Here is a 25,671-nt window from a genome sequence, read left to right on the forward strand (position 1 = left end):
AACCTGAGTATATGCCCTAACAGGGGATCAAACCTACAACCTTCTGGTGTATGGGACTAAGCTCCAACCAACTGAGCCACCCAACCAGAGCTTAAGTGATTTTTTTTTTTTTTTTTTAAAACATCAGATCTGTGCTAGATTTCTTTGCCTCTTATCAGATGAGCTCCGAGCTTTCCAAACTCACATGTACTAAAAGGCACTTCAGGTCAATGTGGCCATCTTGAACTTTCATGTTCAAGAAAAAGAGAGCGAGTGTAAGAACTGCAATTAGAGGGTTCCTAAGAACACAAATTTAAATATCCTTTTCTGGGGAATATTTTTTGAGAAAATATCTTACCTTCTATTTGAATCCACAGAATTTTTCTCAGCCATTTTAGTGGTTTACCACACAGGTGTTTATATGTAATTTTTCACTGTTGTTTAGCTCTAAATGTTTCATTTCCTAATTATGATTTCTAATCATTACTAAGAACTTTTATAAGTTTTCAAATGAAATGGTGAGAGGCCTGGGGACAGATTGCTATCTTTTTATTATTTATTTCTAAGTTTAGTATACTACAGTCAAAGAATTCACTTAGCTTTCCTTTATGTTTAGTACTTGGTCAATTTAGGGTTTTTTTACTGCTCCAAACATAAATAAAAGTATATTTTCTGCAGTTGATAAGCTAGATCAAGCTAGACCAAGTATTTAATGTTTTGTTTACTGTCTCTCTATTATTCATTTTAGTTTACTTAATCAATTTGAAGAAAACTGAGTAAATTTTCCCAAGTACGATGGTGGATGTTAATTTCTTCTTATAGATTGCCATTTTTAAATTTATATGCTGTAAGCTGTTATTAGGTGAGCATAGGTTTACAATTGTTACACATTTCCAGTGACTACCTCCTTTTTAATTAAGCAATAATTTAATTGCATACAGAACTCTACACTGATGGTTATTCCCTCAGAATTCAGAAGGTAATTATTTTCCAGGGATCTGTTACTGCTGAAAAGAAGTCAGGTGTCAATCTAACTCATTCCTCTGAAAGCAATATATCTTTCTTCTCTGCTTTGTTTAAAAAAAAAAAATTGGGGGATGATGGGGGTGTTCTTCAGATTTGCTTCATTTTGTACAGGATTTGGTAAGCTTCTTTAATCTAACAACTTGCACTTTTTATAAATTCTGGAAAAGTATTAGCCATTGTTTCTTTCCCATTTTTTCTTTTCATTCAGCAAGTCTTCTTATATACATACTGGGCATCTTATTCCCTAACCATGCCTACTTTCTCATACTTTCCATCTCTTTCTCTGTCTGCCCAACACTCCTCCAATTACTAATTCTCTCCAGTTGTTTTTAATGTCCATGGGTTTAATATTCCAGTAATTATATTATTTTTTTAATTCCAGAAATTCCTTTTCTGGCTTTTTAAAAATGTTTATTAATAATGTTATTTTATTGTATAATTTGTTTTGAATCCTTTTATCTCTATGTCACTATATTATTATTTTACTATTTTCAGTTCATTACAGCTTACTTCTTTAGGGTTTGTAATTTTGGACAGAAAGCCCATGTCCTTTACAAATGTGGGAGTCTGACAAACCTTGGGTTGTGTATGTATCCCTACAAAGGTTATTTCAGATTTGCTCCTTTCACAGTACAATAAATTTTAACTGTCCTAGACCGATTTTTACATTTTCTTGATTTAGCACCCATTGTCATATCAGACCGCATGACCACACCACCCCAGAGAAGTTAGCAAAGACCGCCCATATACTGATCATGGGCAACTCTCATCAGTAAGGAACAAAGGATATAAAGGAAGCATTAATTATATGCTAGGGTATAAATGAAGTGAAAGCACTCAAATTATAGAAAAAACACTTCCCAAACACAGGTCTAGCTAAGCAGATAAATTAGTACAAGTATATTGGTCTGCAGAATTTCTAAAGCTACGTATTACTCACAAATACTAGAACTAAATAAAGGTAGGGTTTTTTCTGTTTAAGAAATTAACTTATCCAAGTTCTCAATTAAGAGTTACTTCTGGTTGTACTCTATAGAAAAGGACCTTTCAAGCAAAATAATCCATCATTAAAGTTTTAAGTTTAAAAAGAGAGTTCTGCTGACATAAAAAATATATATTATAGATCAATATACATAAAACCAGGTTTTTACACAAGCTAATTAATTTTTTTACATCCCCAGAAAGCCTAACTATCAGGACCTCACCAAAGCCTTCACAAAAACAGATATGATTAACTTCTAAAAGAAGCTTCTAAAAATGTTTACTTTCAGACCAGTGTTCTCTCTTAAAATTCAAGTTAGTCTTCAATCTGTTTTACTTCAAGTTAGTATAAATCACCTGAGAAGAATATGGCTCTACCTCCTTATTCACCAGTTTAGCATAAAGTTATTACTTAACACTGCCTTGTATTTATATAGTTGTATGTTCTTATACAGCATTTAGTTTTCTATTAACAAAAATGAGGAGACACACAACACAGGTAGCATATGGATACTTTACAGTTAAAGAAATATCTGCATAAAAGTGACTTGTCCTAAATCACATGGATAATAAATGACCAAATGGACTTTTGACGCCTAGAGTCCAGAGCTCTGCCATGTACCAACCTTCTTTTTGTATTTAAAAAAAAAAAAGGTAGGAAATAATTTCATTTGTAAAAAGAAAATAACAAATGTATAAATGGTATAGCTACAAAGATTCTATTTACAGATTCTAGTTACATATAAAAGTACATGTAAGACAAATACCATATGATCTCACCTATAAGTGGAACCTAACCAACAATACAAAGATGCAAGGAAAATAAGACCAACAACACTGAAAGGAAAAGAAACCAACAGAGACAAGAGGGAAGGGGGGGAGGGCGGGGGAAAAGGAAGGGAAGGGAAGGGGAAAGTCAGGGAACATATAGCAAGGGCTCCTGGACAAAACCAAAGGGGAAGAGTTGAGGGAGGGAGGGAGGGGGCAGGGGAAAGTGGTGGGGGGTAGGCAGAGACAAATGTATTTGAAAAAATAAATAAATTAATTTTTTTAAGAAAAGAATTAACTGATAATACCAAAAGCTGACAAGGAAGCAAACAATTGCAAAACAAAAAACAAAAACAAAAAACCGAGAAATTAGGAAATACTGAAAGGTTAGTTAAGAGGTTAGATATATCTGTAGGCTTTGCTAGGCCAAAATACAGCCAATCAAAATGTTATCAAAAAAATATTAAGTAACGTGGCAAATTTTTCACAAACTACAGAGTAAAAATGCAGATTATAAAACCATACATATGGTATCATTTTTCTTTTTAAAAAGTATAGCAAAACCAGAATGATCACACTCTAAATTATTAAGTCTCTAAGGAATTAGAATTAATCTATAAATTTCTAAAATAAAAAATGTAGAGCTGTAAGAAGAAAAACAAATTCCTTAAAATGAAAGAACAAAAATTGAAGTAACTAAACTAAACTTGGACCTATAACTTCGCCATAACATTTAATAAAATCTAAGTAGGTTAACCTTTTTTTTTCAAAAAGAGACAAGAAAAACAATTCCATGGATGGACCTGGAGAACATTATGCTAAGTGAAAAAAGCCAGTCAGAGAAAGACAAATACCGTATCATTTCACTAAAATGTGGAATCTAATGAACAAACTGAACTAAAGAAAAATGGTGACAGGTTCATAGATAGAGAGAGAAGGATGACAGCTATTGTCGGGGGAGGCTGGGGTAGAGGAATGAGCAAAAAGAAGAAAGGACTCGTGGACATGGACAACAGGGTGCTGATTGCAGGGGGAGGGGGGCATAAAGGGGTTAAACAGTAATGCAAAAAAAAATACAGTAAAGATTAAAAAAATTATAGTTTCAGAGGAAAATACGATTAAGGAAGATATATAGGTTATGATGAAAACAAATATATTTTATTTAAAATCCGTACTTAGGTAGAATAAAATGAACATCAAAATTAAAATAGAAAAATATGCAACAACTATAACAAAAAGTTACTATGGAAAGTGAAAAATAAATATATAAGGATAACACTTGGACCCCACTCACTAAAAATGGTTAAGTGAGAAACTCTATCAACAAATACTATGGGAAATAAAAAGTACAGCTGTCCTACTGATCAAAACTAATAATCAAAATGACTTTACCTGAACCTGTAAATTTTGTTAAACAGTGTCACCCCAATAAAAAATAAAAATAGATTTTAAAAAATGCACAATGACTAAATATTACTGATTATATACTCATTAAACTCTCAAAGTAAGTATTAATTGTGCATGCCAGCACTGATAAGTCTGTGTTGGTAAACAAGTAGATAAACACCGCTAGTAGCTCCATAAATTGGCTCCAAATTTCTAAAGTAAATTGTCAATACATAAGAAAAGCTACTCTTTCTGAACAGGAAATTCTGCTTCTGGAATATATCCGAAAGAAATAAACAACTACAAAAGAAGGTAACCTGTACCAAAATATTCTCAGCAGCACTCCTTAAAACAGCCAATCATAAAACTACAATTAATGTTGAAATTATTCTATGTGACATGATAAACCAGTTTTTTTAGCGGTTTAGTATGACAAGTTATCAACATTAACATATGGATAAGTGAGAGGGCAGAACCACCCATTTTAACTAGGTAAAACTGTAGGTATCCTTACAAATGATATCTGAATATACAGAACTGAGCACTTAATTCTAATCAGGGTCTCATTTCTGTTAAGTTCCTAATTTTAAAAATTAGATGAGAATTTATTTCACTAAATTGTTTATGTATCAGTTTACTAGCTTATGTAGTATGTTATAAATAAGAATTCTGCCTGAAATTTTTTAGGATGAGCCTGTATGTAAATACAATTAAAATCTAAGTTTTTAGCCCTGGCTGTTGTGGCTCAGTGAATTGAGCACTGGCCTGCAAACCAAAGCATCCTGGTTCAATTCCCAGTCAGCACAAGTGCCTAAGTTGCACGCCAGGTCCCCAGGTGGGGGATCATGAGAGGCAACCAGCCACACATTGATGTTTTTCTCCCCCTCTTAAAATTAAATAAAATCTTTAAAAAAAAAAAGTCACATTAAAAAAACCCTAAGTTTTTAGCCAATCAAGTGACTATTGAAAAATATTTATATCACAATATTATTTAACCTCAATTGAACACTTCTAGTCCTTCAATTGTATTAGCATATTTGTTATTGAAACTGGCATCTGTTAGTAGCAGGACAGACAAACATCACATGAAAAACCATGATACATAACAAGATACATATCCTAAGGTTCCTCCTCTAATTGATTCATTTTGACTACTTTGCCAGTATCTTCCTTTCTAAAAATTGGTAATATATAATCACCTAAACCACTGTATATCAAAGATACATAGTAAAAATCAACTCTTCTTCCCTCTGCCCTCATTATACCTAATTACTGAGGAAAAACTAGTCCCTACTCCCCACTCTTCCTAAATTTCTAGTAGTCTTTCCCTCCACAGCCATGGCAGCAAAATAACCAATGATTAAGAGATGTTGCCAGCATACATATCCCCCACTTCCAGAATATTTCATGTATATTCTCAAACACTAAATGTCACATTTTAGAAACAAATGATTAATACAAAATATTCTCTTCATTTTCTCTTTAACCCTAAAGGCACCTTAAAACAGCCTCCTCTCTACCTCATGAAATGGAAAAACAGCCTCATACTTAACACCTTGCACTATAGTAAGACTGCTAGCAACACAACACACTTTTCCTACCTGTCAGGTGGTAAAACAGGTGTTAAGTCTAGTCCACACTGGGCCTGCACTAAAGCTTCAATAATTTATATCAGGCTGCTTAATTTTACTCTTAAAATAATCTTTCCCAAAGCCTAACTATAATTTTTTTGTCTTTTTCCCAAAGCCTAGCTGTAAATTTTGTCTTTGCAACACAAAAGTAATCTCTGAACACAATTTTGGTCTCTCTACAGACTAAAAAATTACAAAAGAATTCCTCTGCCAATTTACTGTGAATTGGGAAACAGTATAACAAAGAGAAGTACACACTGAATTAATAAGGTAACTGGCAGTCAAATCAATAACAACATCTACAAAAAGAAGGGTTTTTAAAAAGATTTTATTTTCATGTTTTTTAAAGATTTTAGTTTTATTTGTTTTTAGAGAGAAGGGAAGGGACGAAGAAAGAGAGGGACAGAAATACCAACGTGTGAGAGAAACATCTATTGGTTGCCTCTCACGCCCCCCGTAACTGGGGATGTAGCCCACAATTCAGGCCCGAGTCCTGACTGGGAATTAAACAACCACCCCTTGATTCACAGGTCAGAACTCAATCCACTGCACCACACCAGCCAGGGCTACAAAAAAAAAAAAGTTCTTAATTTTACCCACCTTGGGTCTCTCTGATGAACCCTATGAACCTCTTCCTATAAAATATTTTAATTTATTGATTTGATAAAGGAAGGGAGAGAGGGAAAAACATCAATTTGTTGTCCCACTTATTTATGCATTCATTGGTTGCTTTTTGTATGTGCCCTGATCCAGGTTAAACCCACAACCTTGCCCTGCCTGGTAATGCTCAGTGGATTGTGGGCCAACCTGCAAACCGAAAGTCTCAGATTGATTCCCAGTCAGGACACATGCCTGGATTGTGGGCAAGGTCCCCAGCTGGGAGCATCTGAAAGGCAACCAATAGATGTTTCTCTCACATATCGGTATTTTGCTCCCTCTCTTTTCTCCCTCCCTTCCCCTCTAAAAAAAATAAAATTTTTTTAAAAACCCAAAGCCTTGGCTTGTCAAGATGACACTCTAACTAACTGAACTACCCAGTCGGGGTAAAATGCACAAAAACAAATCTGCCCTGACCGGGTAGTTCTATTGGTCAGAAGGTCGTCCCTATATGCTAAGGTTGTAGATTCAATCCCAACTAAGGCACGAACAAGAATCAACCAATGAATGCATAAATAAGTGGGACAACAAATCTCTCTCTCAAATCAGTAAATATTTAAAAAACATATATATATCTGTTTGTTTCTCTCTCACCCTTCTCTCTAAAAAAAAAAAAAAAAAAAAAAAAACCCAGTATGTAAGAATTTTTAAATGCACAAAATGAAATACGTAAAATACCAAAAACAATTATATTGAAATACAATGATCAAAATACAAAACATACAAACTTAGAGTAATACATGTGCTTCTTTATTAATCTTTAAACAACAATATCTACTAGTGGGCCTAATAATTAAACTTCTAATGATGAGTATAAATGTCACTTTAAGTTATCCGCAACGGTAATGGATTATGAACTATCTGCAATTTCTATTGGAAATAGTCTCTGCTACTGTTGCCACATTCACAACGAAAGGAAATACATAAAGATGTAACTCTTTTCCCCTAACCAAATTCATATAGACCAACAGGCTTAAAACCTCTAATATACTCAAACAATTTTTATTTTATGTTTAGCTCAGTGTTAATACTGCATTTAATAGCACTAACAATGCACTTTTACCTATATAATGCCATGTGATTCCTCAAGTGAAACAAAGAGGACAAGAGTTTTAAGCTCCATTTTGAAAACAGGCCAATAGCAAGGACAAGGGTAGTGAATGGAGGGAGTATTTGTTGAATGCTCACTCTTCAGTCACTTTACATTATCTAATTTTCGTAACTGCCTTTCCTCCCCTTCCCCCCCCAAGATAGGTATCACAATCCCTCATTCTTTTTTTTTTTCTTTAATCCTCACCTGAAAGAGGAAGGGAGAGAGAGAAACACAGATGTGAGAGAGACACATCAGTGTGTTGCCTCTCCTACATGCCTAGACAGGGATAGGACGCATATGCCCAGGCCAGGGATCAGACCTGCAACCTAGGCATGTGTCCTAACCAGGAATGAACGAGCAACATCTCAGTTGCCATTCGACACTCCAACCAACTGAGCCACACTGGCCAGGCCACAATCCCTCATTCTTCTTTTAAGTTTTCTTTTTTATTGTATTTTTTTCCATTACCACTTAACCCCCCTATACTCTTCCAAGGAAATTCAGATTCAGGTAAGTGACTTGCCCAAAGTAGTTAGTCCAGTTAACAAAGTCAGAGGTCCATTAATATCCTAGTTCTGGGCTCTTCTGGCTACCCTATTCTGCCATTTTCTGACATTCTAGGTAAATTCATCCCAAACAATTACTAGAGCTGTTCAAGAAGTTTAAGCTCTTTCTTCTGTTGTTCTCACATCAAAAGTCTACCTCTAAAGATGTTTCAAGTACACATTAGTACTGACATAATCACCTCAGTAAATGGATTTCCTATAACAATGATATTAAATAAGGTATTAAGCACTTTCTTACATAGGAAATGATTTTTGTTCAAGGATGTCTTCAAGGAAATAAAATTCAGCATTTTTAGCAAAATATACATGTTATTGAAAATGCAATGTCTAGAACTTAAATATAAAGAACTGCAATATTTAAAAAGCTTTACGTTGAATTTACACTCTTCTAAAAAGAATTTTATAAATGTAAAAGAAACACCGTATCTGTGTTATTCCCAAGGTGGGTAGAAAAACAAATAACGCATTATCATCTCAATGATTAATTTTAAATACTACCAGGTAAGAAAGCTAAATCCAGTCGAATTTCTTCATTTTACATTTATAGAAACATAAAAATATCATATAAGAAATGTTTATAATAGAAAAACAAAGATAGGTTCAAATTTGTTGCACTGAATATTAACCACAGTTTATGAATATGAGAGCACTTATACTTCATGATCTACCTACAATATGGCACAACTCTATTCCTATTGCAGTGTGACCTTCTCAATATCTTACACATCAAATATAATAAGTATTTGGCATATAATTATAAATATTTCAATGTATGAAAGGTATCTTAAAGCAGGGGCTGGCAAACTTTTTCTATAAAGAACTAGCGAAGTAAACTTAAAATTTTGTTGATCTTATGGTCTCTGTTCCAATTCCTCTGTTGTTGTAGCATCAAAAAAGACATAGATAATATGTAAACAAATGAGCTATGATATGTTCAAATAAAACTTTATTTACAGAACTGGCAGTAGGCTGACTCATGGGCCATAATTTGTCGACTCCTGCCTTAAAATAGTTTAGCAGGAAAGCAATGCTTTTCATTCTATAATTTAAATAAATTTGGCCCTGGCCGGGTGAGTCAGTTAGTTGGGGCAACACCTGGTACACCAAACAGTTACAGGTTCGATCTCTAGTCAGGGCACATACCCAGGGTTTGGGTTCAATCCCCGATCATGGTACATACAGGAGGCAACTGATCGATGTTTCCATTTCTTTCTCTCTCCCTTCCTCTCGAAGATCAATAAACAGATCCTCTAGTGAGGATTGTATATTGTAAAATATGAACTCACATATTCATGCTAGATTATGTATGACAGATCAATCTTGTACCTGATTTTGGTGGGAGTATGAAAGAACCCAAGACATTTGGTATATGAATAAGGAAAATAACCTAATAAAAACTGAGTTAGAAGGGCAATTTCATTACCATCGCCAGTGACTGGCTAGGTACAGAACATGTGCCCCAATCGTGACCAATGACACTAAAATATCTGCTGAGGGGCTTCTGGAAAAGAGACAGTTCTTCTCATTCCTTTGCTTTTGTGTCTGGATGGGATGCTGGTCCTGCTGTAGCCGAACTGGAAACAGGGGGAAGCAATCTTATCACAAAGCTAATGGAAGACCGCAACTCATGTGAGTTGGAAAGAGAATGAATCCTTGATGTTGTTATTGTTATTCTTGAGCCTCTAGATTTTATTATGTAAGATAATAAATTTCCTCATTATTGAAGCATGTTTGAGAATTTTCTGTTATGGCAGCAAAAGCATCTTAAGTGATGTAAGGACTTGAAACTGAAGACTGCCACTTCACAATTTCACCTGCAGCCAGTCCTATTAACTACGACTCTTCACAAATAAAAGGAACATTTAAGGTTCTGAAAGCTCAGGGACTACCTACAACTCAGAAAAAAATAATGTATCAATGACTGATACTGAAATTCATAATTTTTATAATTTCCATAATTGAGAATAAAATGCAGTACCTCCTTCTTCAATAACTTTATCTTAAATATTTTTCAACAGGATTTTCTTTCCTATAAATCCAGGGGTTGACAAACTTTTTCTGTAAAGAGTCAGACAGTATTTAAGTTTTGCAAAAAATATAAACTCTGTCATTACAGCTCAAAAGCAACCAATATGTAAATGAATGGACATTTCTGTGTTGCAATGAAATTTTTACAAAAGCAGGCTACATTTGGCCTTGCAAGCCAGTTTGCTGACCTGATCTCTAAACCAGTTAACAGTAAAGAGTGTCTTTCTCAAACTTATCAACTTTACTAGACCTTAAAAATAGTTTACTTAAGCTCTGGCCTCTCAGTTGGAGAGTCCTCCCGTAAACTGAAAGGTCGTGGGTTCAATACCTGCTCTGGGCACATGACTAGGTTGCGGGTATGGTCCCCTGTTGGGGGTGGGGATGAGGGGGCATTGGGAAGGCAACTGACCCATGTTTCTCCCTTCCTCTGTCTGGAATCAATGGATATATCCTATGATGAGGATTAAAAAAATTTATTTAAAATACATATAAATTATGCAGAAAAGTAAAAAAGTAACAAGCTTTTCTTGAGCATTCTAGTCATACACATTAGATCACTTGATGTAAAATTTAGCTGCCTTATTTGTATATAAGAGCCATAAAATTAATTTAGAATTGTTAAAATATAACAATTATTACAATAGAAAAAATACAACTTATTCATATGCGAATGTAAATAAAACTCTTTTAAACTAGTGAACCTGCAAGGATTTCTGTATATACATACCTATTATTAAAAGAAAAAATAAACCATCCTATGTATCTCCTAACCTGAATGAACCCCTCTCTTCCAGGAGGCTGAAATTAGAGTTAATAATGGAAGAAAAAAAAGACAAGAATCACATGAACATTATTTTCTTTCCAAACAGTTCCCAGGTAGAAATACACACATTATGTGGACATTTCACTACGCAAAACTATATAAACCCTTTTTCAAAGGACACCATTCTACATTGACATTTATATATGACATTCTAAGAAGAAAACAAGAGGTGAATTTCACCTGTAATCATTAGTCAAGAAAATCTGCACATATACATAAGCACACAAGAATTTTTATAGGACAGTCTTTTTCATCTCATGGCACACATTAACTATTAAATTCTGCAGCACACCAAGAAGTAAATTTTTGCCCTTCTCATGAAAAAAGACATAATTTTGGTTTGTTCACAATGGACGGCTACCGTTGTGTTGGCTATTGTCGTTTTTCAATAATATTTTTTAAATTCTCACCCAAGGATATGTTTATTGATTTTAGGGAAAGGGAGAGAGGTAAAGAAGCGAGGGGGGGCAGGGCGGGGCCCACCCAGAGAAAGAAAAACACCCAACCATCTATCAGTTACCTCTGGCATTTGCTCTGACCTGAGAATGAACTACAAAGTAGAATCAAACTGCAAACTAGGTGTGTGCCTCTGACCAGGGAGCAAACATGCAACCTTTTGGTGTCTGGGACGACACTCCAACCAATTCAGTGGCTCAGCCAGCGCTGCTGTCATTTTTTTATTTGACAATCTAAGGGAAGAGAGGTCAGTACCCCTGACTAAATAATCAGATCTTGCATGTTTTAAAAATTCCTGTGGCACACTGGTTGAAAATCGCTGTTATAGGACATTCCATTCAGCTGTTTCATGCAAATGATGAAAATCTGAGAAACATTAATGTTTAAAACAGAAATAAACACCATTTCAATGTCTGTTCCAAAGTAACCTTATTTTTATAGGCTTTAAATTCAAAAATAAGATATATAAAGTATATGTTTATCCTTTCATAAGCACTGGCATTTTCTACATACCAGGAATTGCTAATGGCAATACATACTTATGAGAAACAGGACTAGGAAAGAGGTTGAGGGGGCTCTGGGGACTGAGGAGGACTTTTACTTTCCCCTTTACATTTTTTTGGGTCTTAAAACTTTCTCCTAAAATTTATTACTTTTTTACTTTAAAAATGGTTTAAAATATATCATCAATATAAATTAATATTGAGAAATACAACAGGAACTAAAATGATTAGGAAAGGCAAAAGTTCTGTGAAAGAAGCTAGAGATTAACGAATTCTCCAGGGTCAGAATGGCCACTTCTACATCATTTAGGTGAGAAGACACGCCGGCTGCAGAAGCTAGGGACGTTTCCTAAACAGCCGTTAGCCTTCAGGAACACCAACAGGCATTAAAATAACCATGTATGGGTGGAGTCTACAGCAACCCAATCCAGTTCCACTGAACCAGTACCCCAAGAGTGGTTCAGGGTAAAAAGTGTCCCCCAGCTCTCCATCTGTAGGAGGTCCAAGCCATCCAAAAAAGATGACTTCCTTGGCTTCCCAGATTCACAGCAGTAGCATAAAATTCTATTAGCTATGTTCTATCAGGTATGCTCCACCAGCAAAGCTCAGCCTTCACAATCTTAATAGGACATGTTTTTAGGGTTTGGTCTTTGGGAAATATTACTAAAAATATGCCATCTTTAAATGGCGTAAGTTAAAACACAGTAAGTTTAAAATGGATGAAAAAGAAGGATCCCACCATCATCCAACATTTCAGACTCTATTACATTAGACTATGGATAGTAGACTTAAGATTGAGAACTTAAAGATAAAATATATAGTCTTTCAACAGCCTGCAAAAGATTAAAATGAATAAAATATCCAATTCTGCCCTTGAGAATGGTGAAGCAATAAACAAGAAACAATCCTTGTTCCCCCGTTCCCCTTCCAAGACTACTAAGGGTTAGCAAAACAGAGAAGGCATAGTAAAGCCTGTCATTCTTACCCCCGCAGAAAAAAGAATGAATTTAATTTCCAATTAAGTAATAACAATGTCTAAAACAAACAAAGGACAGACACAACATACTTCCCCCACACCGAAATTATTTTCATTCTACAAATATTTCTGAGCCTCTCCTACCTGCTCTTCCATGTGAGGGGATACAGTAGTAAACAAACAATTTATAATCCACAAGAGCAAGAATTTAATATTTTTAAATGCTATAATCAAATTTTGTGTCATTTAAATAAAAGTGTAAAGAATTCCAATGTATTTCTATTTATTCCTTCCTAAAAACGTATTAACTGCTCATTAAACTCCAACCTATATAAAAGTGATTAAACAAAGAAACAAAGTCAGTGCAATCCTTTTTAAAGCATACTATATTAACTTCAAAATAAATGTTCTAAATGTCGTCATACTTGAGGTAAATTACTATTAGTAATTTCTCCGGAAGACAAAGCACACTATCTGAAAGCAATGGTATTAAAAAAATAATAATAAAAAATTGCAAGTCTGAGTATTAATCATCTTCCCAAATCTAATAATGCTCTTTTGGCAAATGGATTAAGCCATTATTTATTCGGCAAAATGAACGAGACAATTGTTCATTCAGAACTCAGTGAGAAATATAAAAGAGTATTTAGGGTTAGTGTTCTAAAAAATGCTCCGTAAACAATAGATTGTAATGTTTATGTCCAAGAATTCGTCTACCAAATAAACCCTTACTAGCTGAGGCTTTTACATTCACATCATGCCAGTCCTGGTGCCACAAGACTCATTAAAATGTCTTCTTGAAAATCTCAACTGTATTTCAAAATACACCTTAGATGCAGTTAACTTTACATTTCCAACCTCATTAAAAACCACACCTTAAGGGGGGAAAAAACCCAAATACTGGGAATGGTTAAAGAACCATAGCATATCTATATAGGAAGTGTTCTTTTTTAAACTAAAAAATGTAGTGCCCCTTTTTTCTAGTTAGCCTAAGAATTAAGTTTAGAACCCTTTTAAGGAAGCGGGGACTGTAATGAACTCAACTTGTCTGGTGGGGTCTACGACACCAAGTCGGGCTGCCTTCGTGGCCGGAGCAAGTTTCTAAGGCTTCAAGGTCGCCAGCAGCAGCAGCAGCAGGTAGACAGGAGGGGACGGGAAACGCGGCCCTCGCTCCCGGGTGCGGATGGCCAGGAGCGGCTCAGCACCCCAAACCCAGTAATGCAACATCTCCTTTGCCGCCAGGGCGGAACACACGCTCTCTAGTAATTCAACACCCTTACTTTCAAACTGGAGGCCGGGGAAGAAGTTCTAATAAATTCCTTCCCTGCACCGCAAATTCTATTTCTATGTACGCTAATATCTGTATTTTCAAACTACCCTAAGGAGACGCGCCAGGCGGAGCCCAGGGCCGCGCCCAGACGGCGGGAATCCGACCGTCCCCGGAGCACATAGAAGGGTCTGGGACCGAGGCCAAAGGAGGACCCCGCGCCCGCCGGGAGGAGAATCGTGCGACTGCGTGTTCGGGCCGCAGCCCGGTCAAGACTCGGACCGGGCCTCGCGACTCCGCCGAACCAGGGAGCGGCCTGGCCAGACAGCTGGGCCGCTAGGGCGGCGGCGCCGCGGCGCGCAAACAGACGCGCGAGGCCCTAGCAGCGAGGGCCCCCGCAACTTCTCGCCACCTCGGCGTCTCTGGTGGAGCCGGGGAGCGGGGGCGTTGGGGGAGGGAGGGCGCCGGCGGCTTACCGCAACAGAGAGCGGGTCCTCCCGCCCGGAGTGTGGCTGGGGCGCTCAGCGGCACTGCCGCGCCTGGCGCTGCGGCAGGGAGGGAGAGGCGCTGGTAGGAGCGGTGTGGAGAGGACAGGCGCCGCTGCCACCGCAGACAGCTCCGCAATATGGCCGCCCAGTGGCTCGTGAGGTGGGGGGGAGAAGGCGGGGCTGCCCCGAGCCCCCCGCCTCCCCCTGTCGGCCGGCCGGCCTCGCGCCACTACCAGAGCGCCAACGCCGCTGCCGCCGCCGCGAAAGCCGCCCGAGCCCCGCCCCGCCCCGCCCCTCGGGCTCCCAAGTGCCCGCCGCGCAGGGCGTCGACGCGGTTCATCGTAAGGGAATGGGCCCCGCGAGGAACTGGCCGTGGCCTCCGTGAGTCCCGGGGGAAATGGGGCGATTGCGGAGGAAGAGAGACTTTCCAGGGGCTGGGCACGAGTGAAGCCGGCTGTTAGGGGAAGCGGAGCCGCCCACCCCAAAGCGCAGAGAGCGCCCTCCGCCTCCCTCAAGAGTAGAAACTTGAAACTAGCGCTGGTGCCAGAAAACTCACCGAGGGATTCTACGTCGCCCACAAGGGGGAATTCTTCCCACAGGGAATCCAGAACCACATAGTGTGTGTTGCTTAGCTGTTCAGATTGAAAGTCCTGGATTAAGAGAAAGAAATGGGCCTATTTTAGAGGACTTTATATTTGCAACAAAGAAGGTTAAATTATTTTGGCAGGCCTTACCCAACTAGAATAACTTGCTTTTTCGGGGGCAGTTTTGAAGTTCCACCAAAACCTCTATGGATGTGGCCCCAAACGAGAGAGGAGACTTATCTAGGCGAGGATATTTGATAATTTTTTATTACCACCGACATTCTTTGGCATTTGGAAGAAGTCGATTGAAAAGTTGGAAGTGAAGCCCCGAAGCGCAACCAAACCTAAATTTTTCTAAACTTAGAGAAAAACATTTGATCATACTCTAGCCTACTCACTTAAGTTAGTGGCTGGGACTAGATAGACTTCTGGTCAGTGTTGTGTCATCTATGACATGATCCCTCTCGCTATTTTCTTCTGGGATACAAAGAGTAAAACTTGTTATATAAATACATAAACAGCAAGTGCACAAAATCAGATTAGCCTAGCTTGCTCTGTAGTACTTCATATAGTTTACTTTTATGAACAAACTTTAGATTCAAATAAAAGCCCATGAGTGTACTTAACTTTTATAGAACAATAATTCATGTACTTCCTTAGCATTTGCCTACCCTGAGACAGTAGCTTTTCCTGGAACTCTCTCCCTAGATCACTTTGACTATACTCTTCAGTGAGTTTCACTTGTTACCCTTTGAGACCTCTGAACAATTAAAAGCCCCAAGAGTCAACTCAAAGACCTTTAGATTGCAAATTCCTCAAGGATGGAGGGATGGAAGGCAGGTGTGGGGTTTTTTTAAAATTTTTATTTAAAGATTGTTCCCTGACCTTCTCTCTGGAGTGCAAGAATTACCCACAAGTTGCATGCATAATAAAGTAATAAGTGAATTCCTAGGTGGTACACTAAGTAAAAGTATATAACACACTTTTGCAATGGAAAGTGGAGGGATTCGTTGTTATGTACCAAACCCTGGTGTAAAACGCTTTTATATGACTATTTCTTTTAACAGTTACAACACCCCTGTGCTTGGGAGGAGAAAAAAAACAAAGAATGAAGAGAGCCTCAAAGTAGTTACGTAATTTGCTCAATGTAACACAGCTGTAAAGTGGCAAAGCTATGACCAAACAAGTTACTTTTGACTCCAAAACCTTGATTTTATTTATTCTTTACTATGCAACAGCAAACAAGACAAAACAAAAATGGTAACATTTCAGTTGGCTATCATATTAGTAAATGTTTAAGTAAAAGATAATATCCAAGACTAAGATAAAAAGGGTGCTCACAGACGTTGTGAGTGGATGTACAAACTGAAATAACCTGTTTAAAGAGCAATTTGTCACTGTGATTCAAGCTATTAAAATATCCATGGAAACTGTCATCCCATTTCTGGGATTCTTTCTGAATGAAAAATCTGAAACAGAGCAAAAGCTTTATTCATAAATTCTACATAAAAATGTTATATATAAGATGCAAAAATAAATATGTAGCATTTTTGGTAAGAATTTTAAATGTTTAATGTATATAACATCATGGCAAGTGGGTTTTTTTAATAGTAAATATGATCACACCAATGTTAAAAAATATATGAAGTATTAGAAAAAAAAGAAAAATTGAAACAAGAGTTGTCTCTGCATAGTGTTTCTATAGGCATTTTTTTTCCTGTATTCTATTCTTCAGTATCTTCTATGTTACTTTTGCAGTATAAAAAAAAAATCTAAGTTTTTACTGCAATATGGCTGTCAGTTACACAAAAATAGCAAATCTGAGGCAGGCTAATAAGAAGCCAGGAAAATTCCTTGGCAAATGGAACGGGGAAACAGAGAGACAGCTGACTCGAACTGGCCTCATCCAGCACCCTGACTCACCTGCCTCCTTCTCTCTCGCAGGACCACTCCCTTAAGCATCAAGCCTGCAGGACAATGAGATTCTGATCAGCCTCGAATAATCTTAGAAACAAAACCTCGAGTCTGCTGACCACAGAGACAGAGTTTTGGTCAAACTAGAGTTGACATCTAGGGCTCAGCTGTGTTTCATCTCCAGGCCCAGAAAAGCAGCAAAACCAGAGGAAGCAATGCCATGGCCAATATCAAGCCCAGAAACAATTACCGATGGCCCCCTACCCTAGGGCTGACCAATCTGTAGAGACCAGAACCATCACTCTATAAGCTCACTTTGATGAATCAGCTAATTAAAGGACACATCTGGATGAATATTCTATTGAGATCCTCCCCTGAAATCTCCCCTAAAATTCCAGCCCTTAGAAAACAAAAGACCCTTAAGACAAACATCCCAGTGCATGGCCTCTCTCTGGAGCAACCTCACACCATTCTTCAGCCTTGTATCTTTGCTTTCTTTCTCCTAAGCTCTAAGTGTCCCCACAAGACTTACAGCCAGGGTAGCTAGCAGCGATAGGTCATCCCAGGCTAACCCCCTGAACCTGTCTCCAAAGGCCCATCTTTTGCCTCTGTAACTTGTTTTCTGTGTCCATGGAGCCCAGCTGGCTCACTTCTGCCTCTGTGACTTTCTGAAAGGCCAAGGCAGCTCTCTAAGTAGCCCACTCAAATCTTTCCTTTGAGTGTATTTTTGCTTTGCGTACTAAATAAACTTCCTCTTGTGCTGGAGTACTTGGCACTGAATTCTTCCTTTGCTGAATTCAAGAATCAAGAGGCTACGCCACTTGTAACAAATCTACTTCCTAAGTGAGGCTCTTTTGTGAAGAATTGTAATGAACGGAGTTGACAGGATTTTATAGTCAGAAATCAGATTTAGTGTTGATTGTAACTAATCTACACACACCATAGTTTTAGCTTGTTTCTTACATCAAATACACACACCTTTGAAAGAAATATTAGAGACTTAACTGAAAATTTTCTTTCTCAGTTTAATTCCAACGTTTCAAATTTCAAGGGAACAATATCACATATTTGCTAAAACTACCTTTTTTCAGAAAAAAAATCCAATGGCAATATTTGGCAGGATATCTGTAGTAAACCAAGGCACGTAGGGGGAGGGAGATGTGTCTCACCTGTTAATTCAGCAGTCCTGAGCCCAGCACAATAAGATTGCTGGGCATTTTGAACATTACAAGCAAAAATAGTACAAGAGGAGGGGCGTCCTTGAGTCTCTGTGCTGGGAAAGGGAGCCTCTGTAGCAATTTCACTAAGATAAAGAGCCTTAACTAGCTGAGAAAGCCTTTGTAACTGTATATTGATCCCAAGGTCTAGAATGGGAAGGAGGGGAACCTGGATGCAGGCTAAAGTATATAACCCCTGAACCCCAATAATCAGGGCACTCAAATTAGCTGAATGTCCATTTGTAGCTTTTTTGCACAAGTGTATTTCATAAATAAACTTGCTACTTCATTTCCACTGTATGTGTTGTCTCTCGAATCCTGTTGGCAGTGAGGCAAGAACTGAGGAGGGAAGCCCCTGATGCTGGTCTCCTTAGAAACAATATCAATAGCTACAAATAAAAATTGTTATATATGCACATAATGTACATTAAAAAGAAAGGCCAAAATCAATCCATTATAATCTATCTCTTAAGTCTTTTATGCTATCCTACTCTACTCCATCATAACATATTGGCTAATTCTTTTTGTTTTTAAATTACTTATTTATTCTTAGAGGGGAAGGAAGGAAGAAAGAGAGGGAGAGAAACATTGATCAGTTGCCTATCACACATGCCCTGACTGGGGACCTGGCCCACAACCCACGCATGTGCCCTGACTGGGAATCTAACCAGTGACCTTTCACCCTGCAGAAGGTCACCCAACCAACTAAGCTACACCAGTCAGGGCTATTAGCTAGTTCTTAATTCTAGAATAGTTACAAAGTGTTTATCTTACTAGCACATATAAAAGTACTTTTCAAAAATGAATAAAATTCATTTTTGCCAGTACAGTTAATAAATAAAAGTTTTCTAATCTAGAACAAACATTGAGTTCCAACCCTTTGTTGTTCGAGTAAGACTCAGTCCCTTCCCTTTAGATTCAGTACCTAGAAAAGCAAACAAATGCTGTGCAATATGAGCTATAATATAGACACATAGTGTCAAGGGAAACAGAAGAGAAGGCAATTAACTCTGCCTAGAGAACAGAAAGCCACAAAGGAGGGGAGAGAGTAAAGGGATGAGTTGTGGGAGTCAGGAGGCAATCAGCTTCGAAAACTGAGTGGAAAAATGGCGTTGATGTTTAGACACAAATATGTGCCACAGTTTTCAGAAAGGTAAATTGAGATCATCTTGGGAAATTCAGAATTTACCCTTCATCCTTGAGGAAATAGGAATCCATAAGAGGTGTTACAAAGAAGAATAGTGTGATCTGATTTATATTAGTAACTGGCTGCCATGTAGATCGCTTGGGAAACTGTGTGACAGCGAGGGTGGAGGATGAGGTCATCAGGGACTCCTCCGATGGACTCTTGCTATAAAGGTCCAGGAACAAGAGGATGAGAGACGGGACTTGGGAGGTTGAAAGGAAGAAGAGGGAGTAGAATCTTTTAAAAGTTTTGAGAAGTAAGAGAAACGAAGATGATAAAATGATTTCAGGGTCTCCAATAGGCACCATCATGATAAATGGGAAGCATAAAAGAAATAGAACTGAGAGATCAAGATAATTAGGCAGATTAGAAATATCCTATTAAGTGTCTATAGGTAACATAGGAGCAAATGTATATTCAGTAACTGGAAATATAGGAACTATAAGAATAATGGAAAGTGAGATAGCCAATAAATACATGTTAAATAAAGGAACATACAGCGATAATGTGATGAAATACACCTTTCATTTCCAACTAATTCTTTGAAAAATATAGTTTTGTTCAAGCCAATGGTCTTTATTTCAGTGTTAGGTCTTAAATTAATCTGAAGCATAATAATGTATGAAAATTTTCAATCAAAAATTTTTATTTACCATTTTATAAAAGCTATAACCATATAAAATCACAACTATTTTTAAAACCTTTGCATAGAAAGAAATGCAAAAGATAATTTCTATTATAAACCATGGTATTTTATACTCTTCACACTATCTTGCATATTTAAGTACACATTCAAAATTTGTTTGCCAATATAATAACCCTCAGGAAAAAAAATAGACAAGGTAAATAAAACTATCTTATCACCTGCTTTGTATGCCTAGTAAGCCATAGAAATTTAATTGCTGATAGAAGCTATAAAATTGCAGAACAGTCAATAGAGTTTTGATGGCTAATATACCTAAACTAATAGTCAAGAAACCAAAAACCTATTTCTACTTATATTATCTCCCTATCTAAGGTCAAATTATATGAGTACATAGTTCATAATATATTTACAAGTATGAGCATTTTAATCTTCAACAAGGTTAAAGTTTATAGTTAATCCTCTTTGTCTATATAATAAAGCCAATTTGGATTGTGATACATGGCAATAAAATTTCCAAGGTAAATAATACACATAGTGAAAAGAGTCTAAATGAGGGAAATCTATATCTTTGGCTTTATTCCCAGTTTCTACAAACAAGTTGCTAAGTGACCTTGAAAGATTCAATGGGGTAGTCTGTAATTTACTTGCAAACAACATTAAAAGAGGGAGAATGTTACAACTATTGTGTCTTTTCCAGGGATTGTTTTCAGACATGTAGATTTCCAGGACTAAAGGAGAACCTCAAAAAGCATTGAATTCCCTCTCCAACATTATTGTGGAATGGCCATCCCATTAACTGTGACTTTCTGCCACTAACTGTGAAAGCTCTAGAAAAGAAGTGTCATTTTAAATGAATTCTCAGTTCTCTCATCTATTTAAATAAAGGAGCTGGATTAGGCAGGCCATCTGTAGGCATTCTTCAAGCTCTAAAATTCTTCAACTCTGATTCACATGTAAAATATTTGATTCTTATATATATATTTCATAGTGTAATTTCTAGAATTTCTAGAATCCATTGTGTATTTATAACACAAGCATTAAACATGTATGCAGAGAATCACTTATCATGATATTTCATCATTTTTGACCCAAATATCCATTAGTTTGTGACTCATGGACATGCAATAATCCAGATATGTGAATATCTAAATAATAAACCTGCCCTGAACATTTAGTACTGAACATTCTAGGCAGCTGTTTTCTTTTCTTTTTTTTTCTTTTCTAAATATATTTTGTTGATTATGTTATTTCATTTGTCCCCATTTTTTTTTCTCCCCTTTATTCCTCTCTGCCCTGCACGACCCTTCCACTATTCCCCACCCCCTTAGTTCATGCCCATGGGTCATACATAGAAGTTCTTTGTCTTCTCCATTTCCTGTGCTATTCTTAACCTCCCCCTGCCTATTTTGTACCTACTATTTATGCTGCTTATTCCCTGTACCTTTTCCCCCATTCTTCTCCCTCCTCTTCCCTCTGACCTCCATTTTTATGATTCTGTTCCTGTTCTAGTTGTTTGCTTAGTTTGTTTTGTTTTTGTTTTTGTTTTTAGGTTCAGTTGTTGATGGCTATGAGTTTGCTGTCATTTTACTATTCACAGTTTTTGGTCTTCTTTTCCTTAGGTAAGTCCCTTTAACATTTCATATAATGAGGGCTTGGTGATGATGAACTCTTTTAACTTGATCTTATCTGGGAAGCACCTTATCTGCCCTTCCATTCTAAATGATAGCTTGGCTGCATACAGTAATCTTGTCTTTCAAGACTTTGAGTACTTCTTGCCTACCAGGTTTCTTTTGAGAAATCAGCTGATAGTCCTAGGGGAAGTCCTTTGTAGGTAACTGTCTCCTTTTCTCTTGCTGCTTTTAAGAATCTCTCCTTATCTTTAAGCTTGGGTAACTTAATCATGATGTCCCTTAGTGTGTGCTTCCTTGGGTCCAACTTCTCTGGAAGTCGGGACTCTCTGAACTTCCTGGATCTCCTGGAAGTCTACTTCCTTGGCCAGACTGAGAAAGTCTCCTCATTATTTTTTCAAATCAGTTTTCAATTTCTTGCTCTTCCTCTTCTTCTTGCACCCCTATGATGCGGATGCTGGAACATTTAAAGTTGTCCCAGAGGTTCCTGAGCCTCTCATTTTTCTGAATTCTTGTTTCTTCATTCTGTTCTGGTTGAGTGTTTATCTCTTCCTTCTGCTCCCAATCGTTGATTTGAGTCCTGGTTTCTTCCCCTTTACTGTAGGCTCCCTGTATATCTTTCTTTACTTCACTTTGCGTAGCCTTCACTTTTCCCTCCGTTTTGTGACCATATTCAACCAATTCAGTGAGCATCCCGATTACCAGTGTTTTGGGCTCTGCATCTGATACGCTGGCTATCTGTCCATCGCTTAGTTCTATCTTTGGAGCTTTGATCTGTTTTTTCATTTGGGCAATATTTCCTTGTCTCAGCGCGCCTGTTAGGTTGGAAGGGGCAGAGCCTTAGATATTCGCCAGGGTCAGGCAACCCAGGTCACTGAGTTGTGATGCTGTGTGTAGGGGAGGGGTCTGAGAGGGAGCAATGCCACTTGCTCGGCTCTTGGCCAGCTTTCAGTCACTTCCCCCACCACCCGCAAGCAAATTGGGCTCTCTGGTGCTGATTCTCAGCTAGGTGGGTTTGTGTATGTTCACGGACCCTGCGTGTCTCTCCAACGGACTCTCCTGTGAAGCTGCAAGTTTCTCCTGCCGCTGCAGCCCCCACAGGTTTTTACCTCTAAGGGTTTTGAGACTTCTTTTTCCACACTGGAACGCTGGATTGCGCGGTCTGTCTCATTCCTCAGCTGGTCCTCATGGTCTATCCACACGCAAATGTGGGACTGCCGGGTCTGCCAGGTGCCCTGCCTAGCGTCCTCTCCACCCCAGCTGCCCGTCTCAGCCCCTCCTACCGGTCTGGATGAATGTTTCTTCTTTGGTTTCTTGGTTGTCGGACTTCCATACAGTTTGATTTTCTGGCAGTTCTGGTTACTTTTGGTATTTAAATTTGTTTTTGTCCTTCTAGTTGTGCAAGGAGGCAAAGTGTATCTACCTAGTAGGCACCTGTTTTCTAATAGCGCTTTAGTTTTATTTTAATTTAGTGGAATCTATAAAACAGTTTAATTTACTGTAGAGGAAGGGTGCCCTGCACTTTGCAAAATTTCAAGTGCATGAGATTTAAATGTTACTGTGGTGATTTTATAATACATTCACAAATTAATTGAAACTCCTTCCTTCAAGTGATGGAACCTAATTCCTCACCTCATGAGTGTGGGCTGGACATAGTGACAGGCTTCTAACAAATAGAATAAAGGAATCGATTTTATATGACTTCTGAGATTAGATTGTAAAAGGCACTGCTACTTGCTCCTCGTTGGCTCTCTCTGGAGTCACCTGCTTTAGGGCAAGCCAGGCGCTATGTCAGGAGGACACTCAAGCAGCCAATGGAGAGGCCCATATGGTGAGACATGGAGGCCTGCCAGGAGCCAGTGAGGACCTGAGTACATCTGCCAACACATGTGAGTGAGCCACTGCGGAATCAGATGAATTTTCCCACTTAAGTCAAGCCTTCACATATCTGTGGCCTGAGCCAGAACCTCCCAGCTAAACTCTTCCTGAATCCTTGACCCACAGAAATGATGAGATAAGTTTTTCTTGCTTTAAGTCACTCGGGTTTGGGGTAACTTTTATGTAACAATAGATAACTAATGCATATACCTGTATTTCTACTCTAATTAGGCCACTCCTTAATTTAAAAAATGATTCATTTATATAATACAAGCATACAATTTTAGAACTTAACAAGACTTGAAAGAAAAGATTGCCCCTTATTTTGCAAAAACAGCAATTAAGATCTGTAGAACTTGTCTTGCTTAAATCTGGTATGCTTCCATTGTTCCCTATCTCAGCCAGAAATGTAGGAGCCATCCTTAACACTTCCCTCTCCAGCACCTCTTTAATACTCAACTTATTACTTACTCCTATTGCTTTCACCTCCTCTTGCCTCTGTTCCCTCTTTTATATCTATACCACTCCCAGTCAGGTCACACCACAATTTTTCTTCTGGACGCCAAGCAATAGCTTCCTAACTAATCTCAGATCCACTTGTGCCCCTACAATTAGTTCTCAAAACTGAATCCAGATTTAGTTCATTGAAATATAATTATAATTATCTCATATCTTTTCATTTCCTCTCCCCACCTTCAGACCCATTTGTTGAATTCCCATTGATGATGATTTGTACTTGTTCTCCAAGCTCAAGCCATTCTGGCTTTCCGTCTTTACTAGAATATGCCTATTATCCCATCCAGGCCACTGAGACTTTGTGTATGCAGTTTCCTCTGCCCCATTCATCATAATCAAGGTTGTACTGACCTCCCTGCCACCCTCGGGATATATACATATAATCTCACCAGTTTTTTATCCACTGGCCTTTTGATGGGTACTTGGGTTGCTTCCACAACTTGGCTAATGTAAAAAATGTTGCAATGAATATAGGGGTGCATATATTCTTTCAAACCAGTGTTTTGGGTTCCTTTGGATATATACCCAGAAGTGGGATCATTGGGTCAAAGGTAGTTCCATTTTTAATTTTCTGAAAAAAACCTCATACTGTTTTTTGTAGCAGCTCTACCAATCTGCACAAGGGTCCAATTTCACCACATCCTCGCCAGTACTTGTTATTTGTTGATTTATTGATGATTACCATTCTCACAGGTGTGTGGTGGTATCTCGTTATAGTTTTAATTTGCACTTCCCTGGTGATTAGTGACATTGAGTATCTTTTCATATAACTATTGGGCATATGTATGTCCTCTTTGGAGAAATGTCTATTCAAGTCCTCTGCTCACTTTTTAATTAGATTGTGGTTTTTGGTTTTGTTTGTTTGTTTGTTTTTTTGATGTTGAGTTGTATGAGTTCTTTATTAACTTCTTATTGGCTATATCATTAAGAATATCTTCTTTCATTCAGCAGGTTGTCTTTTCATTTTGTTGCTAGTTTCTGTCAATATGCAAAACCTTTTTAGTAGTCTCATTTGTTTATTTTTGTTTTCCTTGCCTGAGGAGACATATCAGAAAAAAAAAATTGCTAAAAAATTGTCAGACATTTTACTGCCTATATTTTTTTCTCAGAGTTTTATGGTCTTAATCTTACATTTAAGTCTTTAATCCATTTTGAGTGTATTCATGTATATGGTGTAAGAAGGTGGTTTCGCTTCATTCTTTTGCATATTCCTGTCCAGTTTTTCCAACAACATTTATTAAATAGATTGTCTTTATTATATGTTCTTGTCTCCTTTGATATATATTACTTGACCATATAGGCATGGTTTTATTTCTGGGCTTGCAGTTGTGTTCTATTCATCTATGTGTTTGTTTTTGTGCCAGTATCATGCTGATTTGATTACTGTTGCCTTGTTGTATAGTTTTATACCAGGTAGCATGATACCTTCAACTTTATTTGTCTTTCTCAAGATTGCTATGGCTATTTGGGGTAT

At 37.7% G+C, this 25,671-nt stretch overlaps 1 protein-coding gene across 2 annotated transcripts in view; it reads right to left on the minus strand.

Annotated features, from left to right (window-relative positions):
* The window catches only part of RDX (radixin), a 99,115-nt gene extending 84,226 nt beyond the window's left edge, over positions 1-14,889 (minus strand). For both annotated transcript variants that reach the window (XM_054592283.1, XM_054592284.1), the window contains exon 1: positions 14,617-14,889. The gene's annotated coding sequence lies outside the window, so the exon portion shown is untranslated. The remainder of the gene's footprint in view (positions 1-14,616) is intronic.
* Positions 14,890-25,671: the final 10,782 nt, after the last annotated feature.

This window comes from Pteronotus mesoamericanus, unplaced genomic scaffold, assembly GCF_021234165.1.
Source record: "Pteronotus mesoamericanus isolate MK-2021 breed Mesoamerican mustached bat unplaced genomic scaffold, CSHL_Meso_final scaffold_36, whole genome shotgun sequence".
NCBI classification, from domain to species: domain Eukaryota; kingdom Metazoa; phylum Chordata; class Mammalia; order Chiroptera; family Mormoopidae; genus Pteronotus; species Pteronotus mesoamericanus.